The sequence below is a fragment of the Thalassophryne amazonica genome, chromosome 19, assembly GCF_902500255.1.
Source record: "Thalassophryne amazonica chromosome 19, fThaAma1.1, whole genome shotgun sequence".
Classification (NCBI taxonomy): Eukaryota; Metazoa; Chordata; class Actinopteri; order Batrachoidiformes; family Batrachoididae; genus Thalassophryne; species Thalassophryne amazonica.
Genome location: NC_047121.1, coordinates 60,154,658 through 60,169,143, shown reverse-complemented (window position 1 = coordinate 60,169,143; position 14,486 = coordinate 60,154,658). Strand labels below are relative to the sequence as shown.

At 46.0% G+C, this 14,486-nt stretch overlaps 1 protein-coding gene across 1 annotated transcript in view; it reads left to right on the top strand.

Annotated features, from left to right (window-relative positions):
• Positions 1-10,081: 10,081 nt before the first annotated feature.
• lingo2b (leucine rich repeat and Ig domain containing 2b) overlaps positions 10,082-14,486 on the top strand; it is an 81,595-nt gene continuing 77,190 nt past the window's right edge. The window contains exon 1 of the mRNA XM_034195333.1: positions 10,082-10,306. The gene's annotated coding sequence lies outside the window, so the exon portion shown is untranslated. The remainder of the gene's footprint in view (positions 10,307-14,486) is intronic.

Genomic DNA, 14,486 nt, shown 5'->3' with positions numbered 1-14,486 from the left:
ATGGATTATAAAATCTCACGCTCTGGTCCCAGTTCTGTTAAATTTGATAACAAATGTACTGTTCCCTCAGCGCAAATTAAAAGATGTCACAGAAGGTTTCATGGCCACAGAAAGCTGCTGCTGGTGTGTGTGTGTGTGTGTGTGTGTGTGTTTTCTTTAAATAACAATCCTGCTGAGGGCAAAGCCGGTGAAGCAAACAGATCGGTATTAATTCAGGGCAAATTAGACGATTGTAAAAGTGACTTTTACTTCATAAGTTCCAATTACTGTCACACAGATCCGCCGGCATGCATTTGATTTATGAAAGCGGCGATCACTCTCAAATTAGGTTAGCTGTCGCCACATGTGACCTTTTGAGTAATGTGTAAAAATAAAAGGACAATTAATGTGTCATGGTTTCAGGTGGTGATGGTTGGTGTTCCTGTCAATCCAAAATGTCAAAGAACTCACAAAGCATCCACCTTTGTTTTCTCCGTTCCTTTATAAATAATTTGGCTGTAGTGTTAGTAGGTGAAGATAAAAACAATAAAGATGCCACAGTCCACCAAAACATTTAAACGTGCATTTCTCAACCTCTAATTAGCATTGCGGTGAATATTTCCTCTGCAATTCCGTCGCTGCAGAACATCTGCTCTGTCCTTGTTGGGGATTAATGCTTATTTGTGCAGGTGTTGCTTTTTACACCACACCCTCATCAGAAAATTAACATTCCCAATACAAAATCCTTTATTTTCAGTGCTTCAAAACACTTCTTTTTATCTTGCCAAAACAAACTTTTGCAAGATATGTATTTTTTGTTTGTTTTTTGTAATCATTGTAATTTTTCACCTTTAACTCACTGTGCAGCACACAGTTTAAATCACAGACTCTTGCAACTTCACACATAGCAGCCCTGGCAAGACACCTTACAGAACCCAAAAGGATCAAGGTCAAAGGTCAAGATCACAGCAAGGTCAAACACAAAATTCAATCAAACAACTTTCCTGGTCGCAATTTTTGAAATTTTGCCTCCAAATTTGGCATGGACATAGTGATAGGCCTTGCCCATAAGCCATTACCTGGGATAAGTGACTGACCTTGAACTTCAGGATTTTGCTTAAGGTCAAAGGTCACCTAAATAAGGTCAAAGTTCAGATTACAGCAAAACGTGTCATGTAATACATCAAATTAAAGGGTTTGATGAGGAGATCCAGAAGATAATGTTGTAAGTTATATCATTTGATGATGTCATCACAAAAATTTGCAATTCAGTACATGACCAGCTGTTCCAAATCAGATGTTTCCAACTATTCCGTTTGACTTGCCCCCAGTTGCTTTTAGGTTTCATATTATTTATTTATTTATTTTTGGGGGTCTCATATTTAAGAGTCAGTGTACAGCCTGTACTTGCACTGGCCACATATGTTGCTTGTAATTTAAAATGCATTTTTTGCTGCGCTTTGGTGCTGCATTCATCACACCACAGAGCCGCCTTGGGTCCTCAATTGCAACCACCCAGGAAGACAGCCATCCATTCCCACCACCTGAAACTAAACATTTTTGGTGCCACCATGTGAAACATGGGGTGTTTTCTTGGCCACCTCCTGCTTGGGGTTCTCTGGATTCTCCCCGATGGGGCACCTATGTGCTGGATCATGCATGAAGAAACGCACCATGTGGCCAAAATGTCACAGCTGAGATACTCCTCTTCTTAGCCTCTTGAAGTAAGTGTTCATTTTACAGAAAATCCTTCCTGTAGTACCCAAAGATCGTCAGAAGAATCCTTGTACCAAAAATGAGTAGTCATCGCCTTAGGACGGACACAGTTTAACTTCCAAGTCTCACATACACACAGTAAGACAGGAAGCACCAGGACACTAAACACCTGGACATTCCTTCTGCTGCAAAGATCACCAAACACCTCTGTGCAGCGACCTCCAAGGTGTTTGATGATGCTGAGCAAGGATCTTTGATCTTCCACTGCTGTTGAGGGAGCTTGGGGAGAAAAAGAAGAAGAAGAAAAAAACCCTCTTGAACCAGTACCAAAGACTTTAAGAATGAACTGGACCTACACCGACACACACTGTGCATGTTTTCTGTCATTTCACTTTCAAAATACGTGTATATAAAATCAAAATGTACTTTTCATAAACCTTAAAACAGCTGACAGCGGGGGTCCATCTAATGGGAAGTGAATAAAATCAAATCTTCAGACAGAATGTAGCTATTCATCGAAGAGGAAACTTAAAATAAGGAATCGTCGGCGTATGAACTGTACTTCAGGTCAGAACTTTTGCTTGGTGGAGTTGTTATGGATGCCGGAGGTGTGTGCCTGGTTCTCTTTGGTCCTGGGTTCTGTCTTCATGGTTTCTATTTTTGGTCTCACCCTCAGTCTAAAGTGTCAGTCGGCACAGGAGGGGAGCGGCAGCTAGTCCTTCACCACGGGAGACGCCGAGCATTCGCTCATCTCGCCTAAACCCTGTAGAGACAATCGCCCCACAGGTACATGTTAATACAGACAGCCCCATCAATATTCCTGACATCCTCTGAATGCCCACCCGGCACGTGTGCACACACACACACACACAATTACTTTTCTTCCAACGACGCAGATCAGTCATTAGAGTGCATACTTCTTTCCTGTCTTATTACTGCCTCTATTTACATACTGTAGTCCTACTGATGTATATATATATATATATATATATATATATATATATATATATATATATATATATATATATATATATATATATATATATATATATATATATATATATATATATAAAGAGCAAAGTGGCCTCTGTGTACATGTGTGCATGCATGTGTTTACTTCAATCACGGAGAAACTGGGGACAGCTGCCATTTGCCGTTTGGTATGTTTATGTATTTTGGGTGAAGGATGAATGTTGCGAAAACAGAAAGTTGATAAGACAAACATTTTTGGAGACATTAGGGATACTAGCTAACAACAGTGAACAATGGATGTTGATATCACCATTAATAGGTCCCTGGTAACCAGTAAACTTTGCAGAGTAAAATATATCTGCCAGGACTACATTTCAAATAGAGTTAAATACACTCTATCAAAGTGTAAAATCACTTCTATCATGCTGAGAATGACTGTGATTGAAGTTGGAAAACTTGATTTGACAACATGGTAGATGTTGGGAAGGTGTCGTAGCACGGACCCACAACAGGGGGCGCAAATGAACGGACAATGAGTAAGCCAAAAGGTAACAATTTAATGTTGTGATATTACACAACGAAACGTGTCTTAATGTTCACAGTCAATAAACACCAGGTGACGTGTGGGCAGGCTCGAAGATAGAAGACGCCCGACGAGAGAGAAGCCGCGTCCCACACGGCCTCCACCACCAACGGCCTGAAGAACACCGGAGCCGCCAAGTCCCGAGTCCCCAGGTGGCCTCTGTCTTCGGCTGTCGACCCTGGTACTGCTGGCAGAAAACAGAAAGATGATGTGTGAGTGTGAGTCCGCACACTCAGTAATTAACAGTCCAGACACCGTTAGGAGGGAGCACCTCCACCTCCAAATCACACACACTCGTGCAGCTCCTGATCAACCACTTATCTGGGACGGGGTGCGAGGTGAAGCCGTCACTGTCACACCGAACGCCAATCCTCCAGACAAGGAAAACGGCTGCAACAGAAGTTCAGATTACTATTCAACGTATAAGTCAGCAGAGAAAATTACCTTAGTACTGGTAGTCGATTTCTCGGCGGGGAGGTGGAGTTGCAGTCCGGCTTATATGGTGGTGTAGATGAGTGACAGCTGGAGTAATGAGTGACAGCTGTCACCTCCTCTGGGTCTGGCGCCCTCTCGTGCTTGGAGCCCGCACTCCAAGCAGGGCGCCCTCTGGTGGTAGTGGGCCAGCAGTACCTCCTCTTCAGCGGCCCACACAACAGGACCCCCCCCCTCAACGGGCGCCTCCTGGCGCCCGACCAGGCTTGTCCGGGTGTCGTCTGTAGAAATCGGCCAGGAGGGCCGGGTCCAGGATGAAGCTCCTCTTCACCCAGGAGCGTTCCTCAGGTCCATACCCCTCCCAGTCCACCAGATATTGGAACCCCCGGCCCTTACGACGGACGTCCAGGAGCCTGCGGACCGTCCAAGCAGGCTCCCCGTCGATGAGCCGGGCAGGAGGCGGCGTAGGGCCAGGTGCACAGAGGGACGAGGTGTGGTGTGGCTTGATACGGGACACATGGAAAACAGGGTGGACCCGCAGTGAAGCTCCGACTCCCAGCTTCACTGCGGGTCCACCCTGTTTTCCACGTGGGGTTGATGATCTTGAGGATGGGGAATGGGCCGATGTATCTGTCCTTTAATTTGGGTGAGTCCACACAGAGGGGGATGTCCTTTGTTGACAGCCACACCTCCTGCCCGGGCTGGTATGTGGGGGCCGGGGAACGTCGGCGGTCCGCAAGGGTTTTGGCCCTCGTCCGGGCCTTTAATAGGGCAGAGCGGGCGGTCCGCCACACCCGGCGGCACCTCCTGAGGTGGGCCTGGACCGAGGGCACACCGACCTCTCCCTCCACCAGCGGGAACAATGGGGGCTGGAACCCCAAACATGCCTCAAAAGGGGAGAGGCCGGTAGCAGACGAGATTTGGCTGTTATGGGCATACTCGATCCAGGCCAGATGGTGACTCCAGGCCGCCGGGTGCGCGGAGGTGACGCAGCGAAGGGCCTGTTCCAACTCCTGGTTAGCCCGCTCTGCCTGGCCGTTGGTCTGGGGGTGGTACCCGGACGAGAGACTCACAGTGGCCCCCAGCTCCTTACAGAAACTCTTCCACACCTGTGAAGAGAACTGGGGACCACGATCTGAAACGATGTCCGATGGTATCCCATGCAGCCGCATGACGTGGTGGACCAGGAGGTCTGCCGTCTCCTGGGCCGTCGGGAGCTTCGGGAGGGCCACGAAGTGGGCCGCCTTGGAGAACCGGTCCACTATCGTGAGAATAATGGTGTTGCCCTGGGACGGCGGGAGGCCCGTGATGAAGTCCAGGCCGATGTGAGACCAGGGGCGATGAGGCACTGGCAGGGGTTGGAGGAGTCCCGTCGTCCTCCGATGGTCTGCCTTGCCCCTGGCGCAGATGGTACAGGCCTGGACGTAGTCCCGGACGTCGGTTTCCAGGGACGCCCACCAGAAGCGCTGCTGGACTACTGCCACGGTCCTACGCACTCCGGGATGACAGGAGAGCTTGGACCCGTGACAGAAGTCCAATACGGCAGCTCTTGCCTCTGGTGGGACGTACAGTCTGTTCTTGGGGCCAGTCCCCGGGTCCGGGCTCCTTGTCAGGGCCTCCCGGACGGTCTTCTCCACGTCCCAGGTGAGGGTGGCCACGACAGTGGACTCGGGGATGATGGTCTCGGTGGGGTTCGACAGCCCCGCTTTGGCTTCTTCTTTGTGCACCCGGGACAATGCATCTGGTTTTTGGTTCTTGGTCCCGGGGCGATACGTGATCTGGAAGTCAAAGCGCCCGAAGAACAGAGACCAGCGGGCTTGCCTGGGGTTCAGCCGCTTGGCGGTCCGGATGTACTCCAGGTTCCGATGGTCTGTGAAAACCGTGAAGGGCAACGATGCCCCCTCCAGCAGGTGTCTCCACTCTTCAAGAGCCTCCTTCACCGCAAGAAGTTCCCGATTGCCGACGTCATAGTTCCGTTCAGCTGGGGTCAACCTGCGGGAATAAAAGGCACAAGGATGGAGGACTTTATCAGCCTCCACGCTCTGGGACAGCACGGCTCCTATCCCTGAGTCAGAGGCGTCCACTTCTACTATGTACTGGCGATCAGGATCAGGCTGCACCAGAACTGGTGCAGTCGAGAACCGGCGTTTCAACTCCTGGAACGCGGCTTCGCACCGATCCGACCAGGCGAAGGGGACCTTGGTGGAGGTCAGGGCAGTCAGGGGGCTAACTACCTGACTGTAACCTTTAATGAACCTCCTGTAGAAATTTGCAAAGCCTAGGAACTGCTGTAGTTTCCTGCGGCTTATCGGTTGGGGCCAATCTCTCACCGCCGCAACCTTAGCCGGATCAGGGGCGACGGAGTTGGAGGAGATGATGAACCCCAGGAAGGACAAAGAAGTGCGGTGGAACTCGCACTTCTCGCCCTTCACAAACAGCCGGTTCTCCAACAACCGCTGTAGGACCTGACGTACATGCTGGACATGGGTCTCAGGGTCCGGGGAAAAGATGAGTATATCGTCCAGATATACGAAGACAAACCGATGCAGGAAGTCCCGCAAGACGTCATTTACCAAAGCTTGGAACGTCGCGGGGGCGTTAGTGAGGCCGAACGGCATGACCAGGTACTCAAAATGACCTAACGGGGTGTTGAATGCCGTCTTCCATTCGTCTCCCTTCCGGACCCAAACCAGGTGGTACGCGTTTCTAAGATCCAATTTTGTGAAAATTTGGGCTCCATGCAGGGGCGTGAACACTGAATCCAACAGAGGTAACGGGTATCGGTTGCGAACCGTGATCTCGTTCAGCCCTCTGTAATCACTGCATGGACGGAGTCCGCCGTCTTTCTTGCCCACAAAAAAGAAACCAGCACCCATCGGGGAGGTGGAGTTCCGGATCAGCCCGGCAGCTAAGGAGTCCCGGATGTAGGACTCCATTGATTCGCGTTCCGGACGTGAGAGGTTGTACAACCTACTGGACGGGTACTCAGCGCCCGGGACCAAATCGATGGCACAATCATACGGTCGGTGCGGGGGAAGCTTGGCCGTTCAAGCTGGAGTTGACGCCCCTCGGAGTCCATGACGATGGCCGAGAAATCCTGTTGGGAAGGTGTCGTAGAACGGACCCACAACAGGGGGCGCAAATGAACGGACAATGAGTAAGCCAAAAGGTAACAATTTAATGTTGTGATATTACACAACGAAACGTGTCTTAATGTTCACAGTCAATAAACACCAGGTGACGTGTGGGCAGGCTCGAAGATAGAAGACGCCCGACGAGAGAGAAGCCGCGTCCCACACGGCCTCCACCACCAACGGCCTGAAGAACACCGGAGCCGCCAAGTCCCGAGTCCCCAGGTGGCCTCTGTCTTCGGCTGTCGACCCTGGTACTACTGGCAGAAAACAGAAAGATGATGTGTGAGTGTGAGTCCGCACACTCAGTAATTAACAGTCCAGACACCGTTAGGAGGGAGCACCTCCACCTCCAAATCACACACACTCGTGCAGCTCCTGATCAACCACTTATCTGGGACGGGGTGCGAGGTGAAGCCGTCACTGTCACACCGAACGCCAATCCTCCAGACAAGGAAAGCACCAGGAAAACGGCTGCAACAGAAGTTCAGATTACTATTCAATGTATAAGTCAGCAGAGAAAATTACCTTAGTACTGGTAGTCGATTTCTCGGCGGGGAGGTGGAGTTGCAGTCCGGCTTATATGGTGGTGTAGATGAGTGACAGCTGGAGTAATGAGTGACAGCTGTCACCTCCTCTGGGTCTGGCGCCCTCTCGTGCTTGGAGCCCGCACTCCAAGCAGGGCGCCCTCTGGTGGTAGTGGGCCAGCAGTACCTCCTCTTCAGCGGCCCACACAACAGTAGAGCTCATTTTACTCTATAAATGGGTGTATTTATACCCAGGTTGGTACCCATTTCAAGCTGGGTGGACTGGATAAATGCAGATGAAGAGTCTTGTCCAGTAACACAGGTCAATTGACCAGGACTCGATCCCACAAGTTATCATTGTTTTCTGTGAAAGATGAAAGAATGTTCTATCAATGACATTTTCTGGCTTTGCCTGTTTTTAAAGATTTAAGATCTTAGTTTCAAGTTTTGGAATTGACCCGAAACAGACTAATCTTAAACCGGAAAACCTGACAGGAACCTGATTATCTAAGATGACAGAGGGGTCGCGGGAGTCGTCTTGGGTATTGGACATCGAGTCACACAGAACAAACACGGAAACCAAAGGAACGGAACAGTACTCAAATCCGGCACGACCAGACTAAATCAAGACTGAACCCAGATCAGCTGTCAGTCTACAAGACTAAAATCAACCAGTGAAGACTTCGAATCCAGAGTCTCTGCAAGCTTTAACTATTCCTCAAGGAATTGCTCAACGGGTTTTCAGAAAATAATTTCATGAGATTAGAACTACAAGCCATGTGTGTATTTTAGGTCAGTGTTTGTCCTGAAATGTGATTTTGAAAAATAGAACCAATATCCATCATTGCCAGTTTTCTTTTTCTTTTATAATTGGATGAAAATGTCATTTCAGGTTTTTCAGCCCAGTCTGAATGTACGGATGTCAAAACCAGAGTCTTGTCTCACCTGAGCAGCTTTTTCTCAGTCCTGACTGTAATTATAAGGACACTCAGTCCTCATATGTATAGAAATGTACGAGCACACTGACACCTCATATCTTCGTTACGCCACATGAGAGACCGGTGTCCTCTGGGATTTAGCTGCAGGAAGAGAACATGTCACTGAAGATTAGAAAAAGAGAATGATAAGAGGAGGTGGCAGGTGTCAGTAAGAAAGATAAAGGGCAAAAATGGATAAAAATGATCTCGGATGAAAAGATAGAAGGACTACAATAAGAAGGGAGAGAAAGAAACAAAACATTTCCCATGGCACTCCTCTCTGGCTGCACCATGCTGCAAACAGACTGATTAACTTGGGAGACTGGATCCTCATCAAGACCGCCAGAATGTGAGCATGAGTTCCTGTGAAAACATTCAAAATAAGAGCTGCAAGTTGCAGAATTATTATGATCGCCCTTTGACAAATTTGAACTTTTGATGCTGTATGCATCGAACCCATGGCTCAGAATTCTTCTGCAAGTCTCACTGTGCACTGCATCCGATCGTGGAGGAGATGTAGGAAAATGTGCTTTCATGTGATAATGGATGCACAGTTTTATAAGAAACAGGTTTGTTGTCACATCCTCACAGCAGCCTGCTCTCAAGGTTCTTCAAATGGAGCAATATCTCCACCTGGTGGACCCTTACAATTAATATGGGTACAATAGAATTTCAGCAAGACCTCTAATACCTTATACCCTGCCATCACGTGCACCTAACTGGAGATGTTGTGCGTCAAACAAGAAAAACCGCTGCTTCAAGCAGTGGATTCACAATACAGTGGTTGTACAGATGGTACGTGTGACGAATCGGGATTAATATGGAGGTGATTCACGAAATGCAAACCATCACAGAATTTGTCAAAAATGTATGAAAAAATGTTGAAATTTGCCAGAATTGTAGCTGTGAGATTTCTCCCTCTACTGTAAATATCAACATGGTGGGACACCCAGTTTTCCATATCTACAATTTCCCATGAGGTTTTGTGTATTTTTATTTATTTGTCTAGTAACAGAAAGGTGGTGCATTGTATTGTGAAACCGGTCGATTGTTCCTGCAATCTGCTTCATGCAGTCATTAGTTTATTAGTTAACAAATTCCTCATAAAGTAAAAAGCTGAAGCTAAAAGTTTCAGTCATGAATATCCCATGAGAGAAAGAAAATATGTCAAAGAAGTTGCAGTGTCGGAAGTTGCAGGTCCCCAGGTACCACTGGATTGGACAGATGATTACTTTTAAGAGGTGGGGATGGCCCAGTTGTCTGCCTGAGTGGTTTCCATCCAGGACCCACGGCAGGTCTGTTGATCATCTCAGTGCAAAATTCCAACATCTGTCATCTTTGGCTCAGGCTTGCACGTGTGATGCAGGCCAGCAGGAGTCGCTGTGCATGTGGTAGTCTGTAAACCTCACTCCTCAATAGCTAATAGGAATCTCTGGCTACGGGAGCAGTGATACAGGTTTTTGGCCTTCTGGTTGAAGTGTCCGTCTCACATGTTGGAGATTGTGAGTTCGCATCCCAATGGGGAGCAAGAGGAAGGAGTCAACGCAAGGCTCTTTTTTTCCATGCTTTTACTCTGAAAGGAAACCTGCTTGTATCAATATAGCTGTGGCTGGGTATGTTGACACACCTCTCTCTCTTTCTCTCTCTCTCTGCCACCATCCACAGCTTTGCCTGTTAAACCTGCTGCCTCAGTGAGGGAGGATGAGCCGCCTGGTAACCGGAGAGAGAAGAAGACAAAAAAACAAACCAAAACACTTAAACCAAAGAGAAATAAGGATTTATTTTTTATTATTATTTTTTTAAATGAATAATGTAGTTTTTTTGCCCCCTCGTGGAAAGCATGAGCTGGTAGAGAGGACTGAAGTGAGCGTGCAGGTGTGTGTATGTGTGTGTGTGTGTGTGTGTGTCAGAGTGCTCAGACTCCCACTCAGTGATGTAAAGCGTGAAGGTGGATTTTGGAGGGGGGGCATGTGGATGATCAGGTGAAAGGTAAGACTCACCACACTTCATCCTATAAGCACTGAAGAGCTTTAACATTGCAATTTTTTGAAGAAATTATTTCTGTAGTTCACATCTGAACCCCTGTTGGTTACCATGGCGATCATCAGGCTCACATTTCTTTTAACTGGCAGGGGGAAAAAAGTGATTGACACTTGGTTTCATCAGCAGACTATAGGAGTAGCCTCCTGTCACGGTGAGGATTTTGGGAGGAAGCATGTAATTAAATAAATAAAGAAATAATAATCAGCTGTGATGAGGTCCGCGTGACGTCTGCGGTGCTGAATGGAGATGATCGGCGTCGCCTCAGTTTGGGAGTGATGCTTCAACAAAAGCTGGTGTGTTCACTGTATGAATGGATGAACGACGGTTTTAAGCACAGCCACGGAGACGTCGGGATTAAAAAAAATCAGTGAAACCGTCTGAAATGGCCAAAAATACAAGATTTTCAAGAAATCAGCTTCACCTTTGGAGCACGTCAGTTGTAGTTGCATGGGTGCATTTTATGATTTTGGGAGTTAAGTTTATTCTGATCTGTTGAGTTTGTTGCATTTTGAGTTACAGGTGAAAATATTTTTAAAAAGTAACTTATTCTTATTTTGCAGCAACTTCATTCCTATATTGGGTTATGCAAGGTTGGGTAGGATTACTTTGAAATGTAATCCAAAAGTAATCAGATTACAAGTAATCCAAATGTATGTACATACATACATGTAATCCACATGTATTCTTTCAAAGTAATCCTACCCATCCTTGGGGTTACGTATGTAAAAAAAAACAATGGGTGGCTGTAATAAATCACGTTGCAGAAAAGCAGTTGGGAATTTACAATGAGCCAAAATGTTGCTTTTAATTATGCGACAGTGATGCACCTGCACAATGTTCTTTGTGCAGGTGACAGCTACAAGCTGCACTACCTGTGCCAACCACAGGGGGAGCATAACTGTTGGAGCAGTGCAGAGAAGAAAAATAAATGAATCTACGAGCACGTAAAGGTTGGGTGAGGAGCTGTGTGGGTTTGACCACATAAATATTAACACACGCCTTTGCAAAGGTGCTTTATTCCTTTTTTTATATTAAAAAAATATATCTTCATGTCCCATTGTATAAAACCCAACTGTTTGCTATTTTGTCAGTCGTAGTGGTTCATGGAAGAAGCAGCGGGATTGTGTTTGTTTTACTTCTGTTTCGTAATTTAAAACGTTTTGGTTTGATCACGCTGAGATGAATGAATTCTGATACAGACGCCAACGCGAGTCCACGGGTTGGAACGGAGATGTTTGCAGAATGCTGTACTTTCTAAACCACACCCACTTCCAATTTGAATAGACGGCATGATGGAAAATCAGACACGCACCGATTCTTGTTTCAAACCCTCTTGCTTAAAAATTGTTTGTGGCCCCGCCCCTCTACAAAAGGGAGGAGCAATGTCTTCCACACACCATGTGGGCATGTCACACACAGCTCAGACCCTCTCAGTGGGTGTGTCTCACACAGACAAGGGTTCAAATATGGTCATTATACACAAAAAAAAATTACTCATTGGATGAATTCAGTTCAGTTATGTGCAGGATTTCTATCTAATGTAGCCCCAACTCATAAAAGCACATCCATGCAAGATAATTTAATTTAGTTAGGACTACATATATTTATAAGATGGAAATCCAATCCATTGAGTTAGTTTTTTGAGTGATGTGCCCTTTTATCTTCTTCAATTATAACATGACAATTACTGTTTTCGAGTTCCCATCATGCACTGCACTTTACAAGGCATACGCCTAGGCCTTTCCAAAGCCTGGGAATAACCCATTTTGTACATGAGCCCTTTTTAAAAAGTGATAATTAACATCTGAATTGTAACCAGAATGATCGTGTTGTAAGAAACAGCATCAACCTTTGTAAAGCTGACGTGAGTCCGACTGTGCAGTAGTTCCGCCCGATGACGGATAAGAGACGATGCGCCGGCTGAGACGGTGACACGTACAGGCTGGGATGAAATCCTCGCCGAGCCGCACAGCAGGATGACACATGGGCGCTATGAAGTTGGCGGCTGGTGTTCTGCTGTGAGTCAAAGTGTCCCTGCAGCAGAGGAACACAGCCGGCTTTTGTACCTCCAGTTGGAACAGCATCTCTAAAAGTCTGAGGGAGTGAGATATCATGTGGATATCTCCTTTCATGCAAATGACTGCCCCCCCCCCCCACCCCCCTGTGCCAAAAAGGCTTTCTTTCTCTCTGCACTTCTGTTGTAACCGTATGGGATGTAGGAGTGAGTTGTGGGATTCAGCTGCTGTCTCGCTCTGTGTTCTGTGGTCATGGAAGAAAATGGCTTTGTGGTGTGGTTGCTGTAATCATGTCCACATTAAATCTGGTCTGCATATTTATGATGGAGACTGTTTGTTGAAAATTGCTCGAAAACCATTTGCAAGACATATTTAAAAGCTAAAGCAGCCATCAGTCCGAGTGCAAACCTCCACTATCACCCACCAAACCTGGATCTCTACATGGATCTGGATCAACATGCATTTGTGTAGCCATGAAATGTTGGAGAAAGTGACATTTTGCTCTTTCAGAGAGGTAGTATGAGAGGTAATAGAGGGAGTTCAACTATTTTGTGTCGACAAGTGGCTCTTGGGTTGGGAATGAGTTGATGAGAGCAATAATCCTGGAGATTTTCTGTGAAAATAGAAGGGCAAGTATAGGCATAATGGAGTCAGTCAGTCAGGGGGTCCACAAAATTTCCACCAGTAACTGTTAAAAAAAAAAAAAAAAAAAACATCAAGATGAAGTTTTGGATTCTGATGGATAAAGGTGAGGATCAATTAATCTCCTATTTTGCACCATGATGGCGTCTTTTAACACACTGTATTGTTAGGAATCCTCGATGGTGTGTTTTCTTGAAAATGTATCTGGAAAACATGGGATTGTCTTACATTCAGCATCTAGACTTTTCCATTGTCAGTATATCTGCAACAGTAAGTGGCACCAAACACCTGTTAATTGAGTGTGCCCACAGGACGGAAGCCCCCACCACCACCACACCACACCGCGAACTGTCTGGAGAAGAAACTGTATGGATTGTCAGCGTTCCTTGGGAGCAGGGTTCTTAAATCGTCGCCTGCACACATGATCTTACAGTGCTTTGTTACTCAAAGGATGGAATCAAATGCTCCAGTGCCATAATGGATTTCCATATTGCAGATTGTTACAGTGCAATCTTTAAGCTTATGGCAACAAATGCAACAGAGTCATCAAACTACTCTCAAGTAGCTCAGAAATAGTGTGCGACAGAGAGTAATGTTAGAAGATGGTGAGCAAAAAAAAAAAAAAGAAAAAGAAAAAAAAAGACAACTGTTAAAATGCTCACAGTCAGAAAAGCTAACCATGGTCTTAAAAGAGGCCACTTCAAACAGTAAAGGACATTTGGTCTTCAGAAAGTCTTTCTTTTTTGTTTTAAAATATGTCTTGAAGGCGGGGGTGGGGCTTTTAAGTTTATATCATATTTCGAACAATATGGTAATAATTTGCATTCATTCGTTCATTTTCCATACCGCTTACTCCAAACAAGGGTCACGGGGGGAAGGGGTAGGGGGCTGGAGTCAACCCCAGTAGTCATAGGGTGTGAGGTGGGGTACACCCTGGACAGGACACCAGTCTGTTGTCGATAATAATTTGCAATTATTCTCATATATTTGCCCTGCATATCTGTTTCAAATGTTCTTGCAGCATGCGATCACCATGAACTGCAATACCTGTGCTGTCCACAGGGGGAGTATAACCACAGAGGCAGTTGAAAGAAGAACTATGCCATTTGGGGAGTAATTTTTGGTAAAGGACCAAAGGACAGTCTTGTGATGTCGTAAGGAAAGAATATTAAATTCATTTTTGAGCTCACTAGAATGCATTCAATTCATCCCTGATCCAAAGACCATCTCTCAAAAATGGAATGTGATTCATGGACGGAATGAAAAGTAGTTTTAACTTCATTGTTCCTATTATATAGTTTGGAAAATGAATGTCATTAATATAACAAGCAGGCTAATTGCATTTACTGGACTCCAGCATCAAAATCCAATTTATTTTTTGAGTTATTGACAGAAAATAATTAAAAAAAACTTCCATCACGTTCAAAAAAAAAAAAAAAAAAAAATCCATTCAGTAGTCTTTCAGTAGC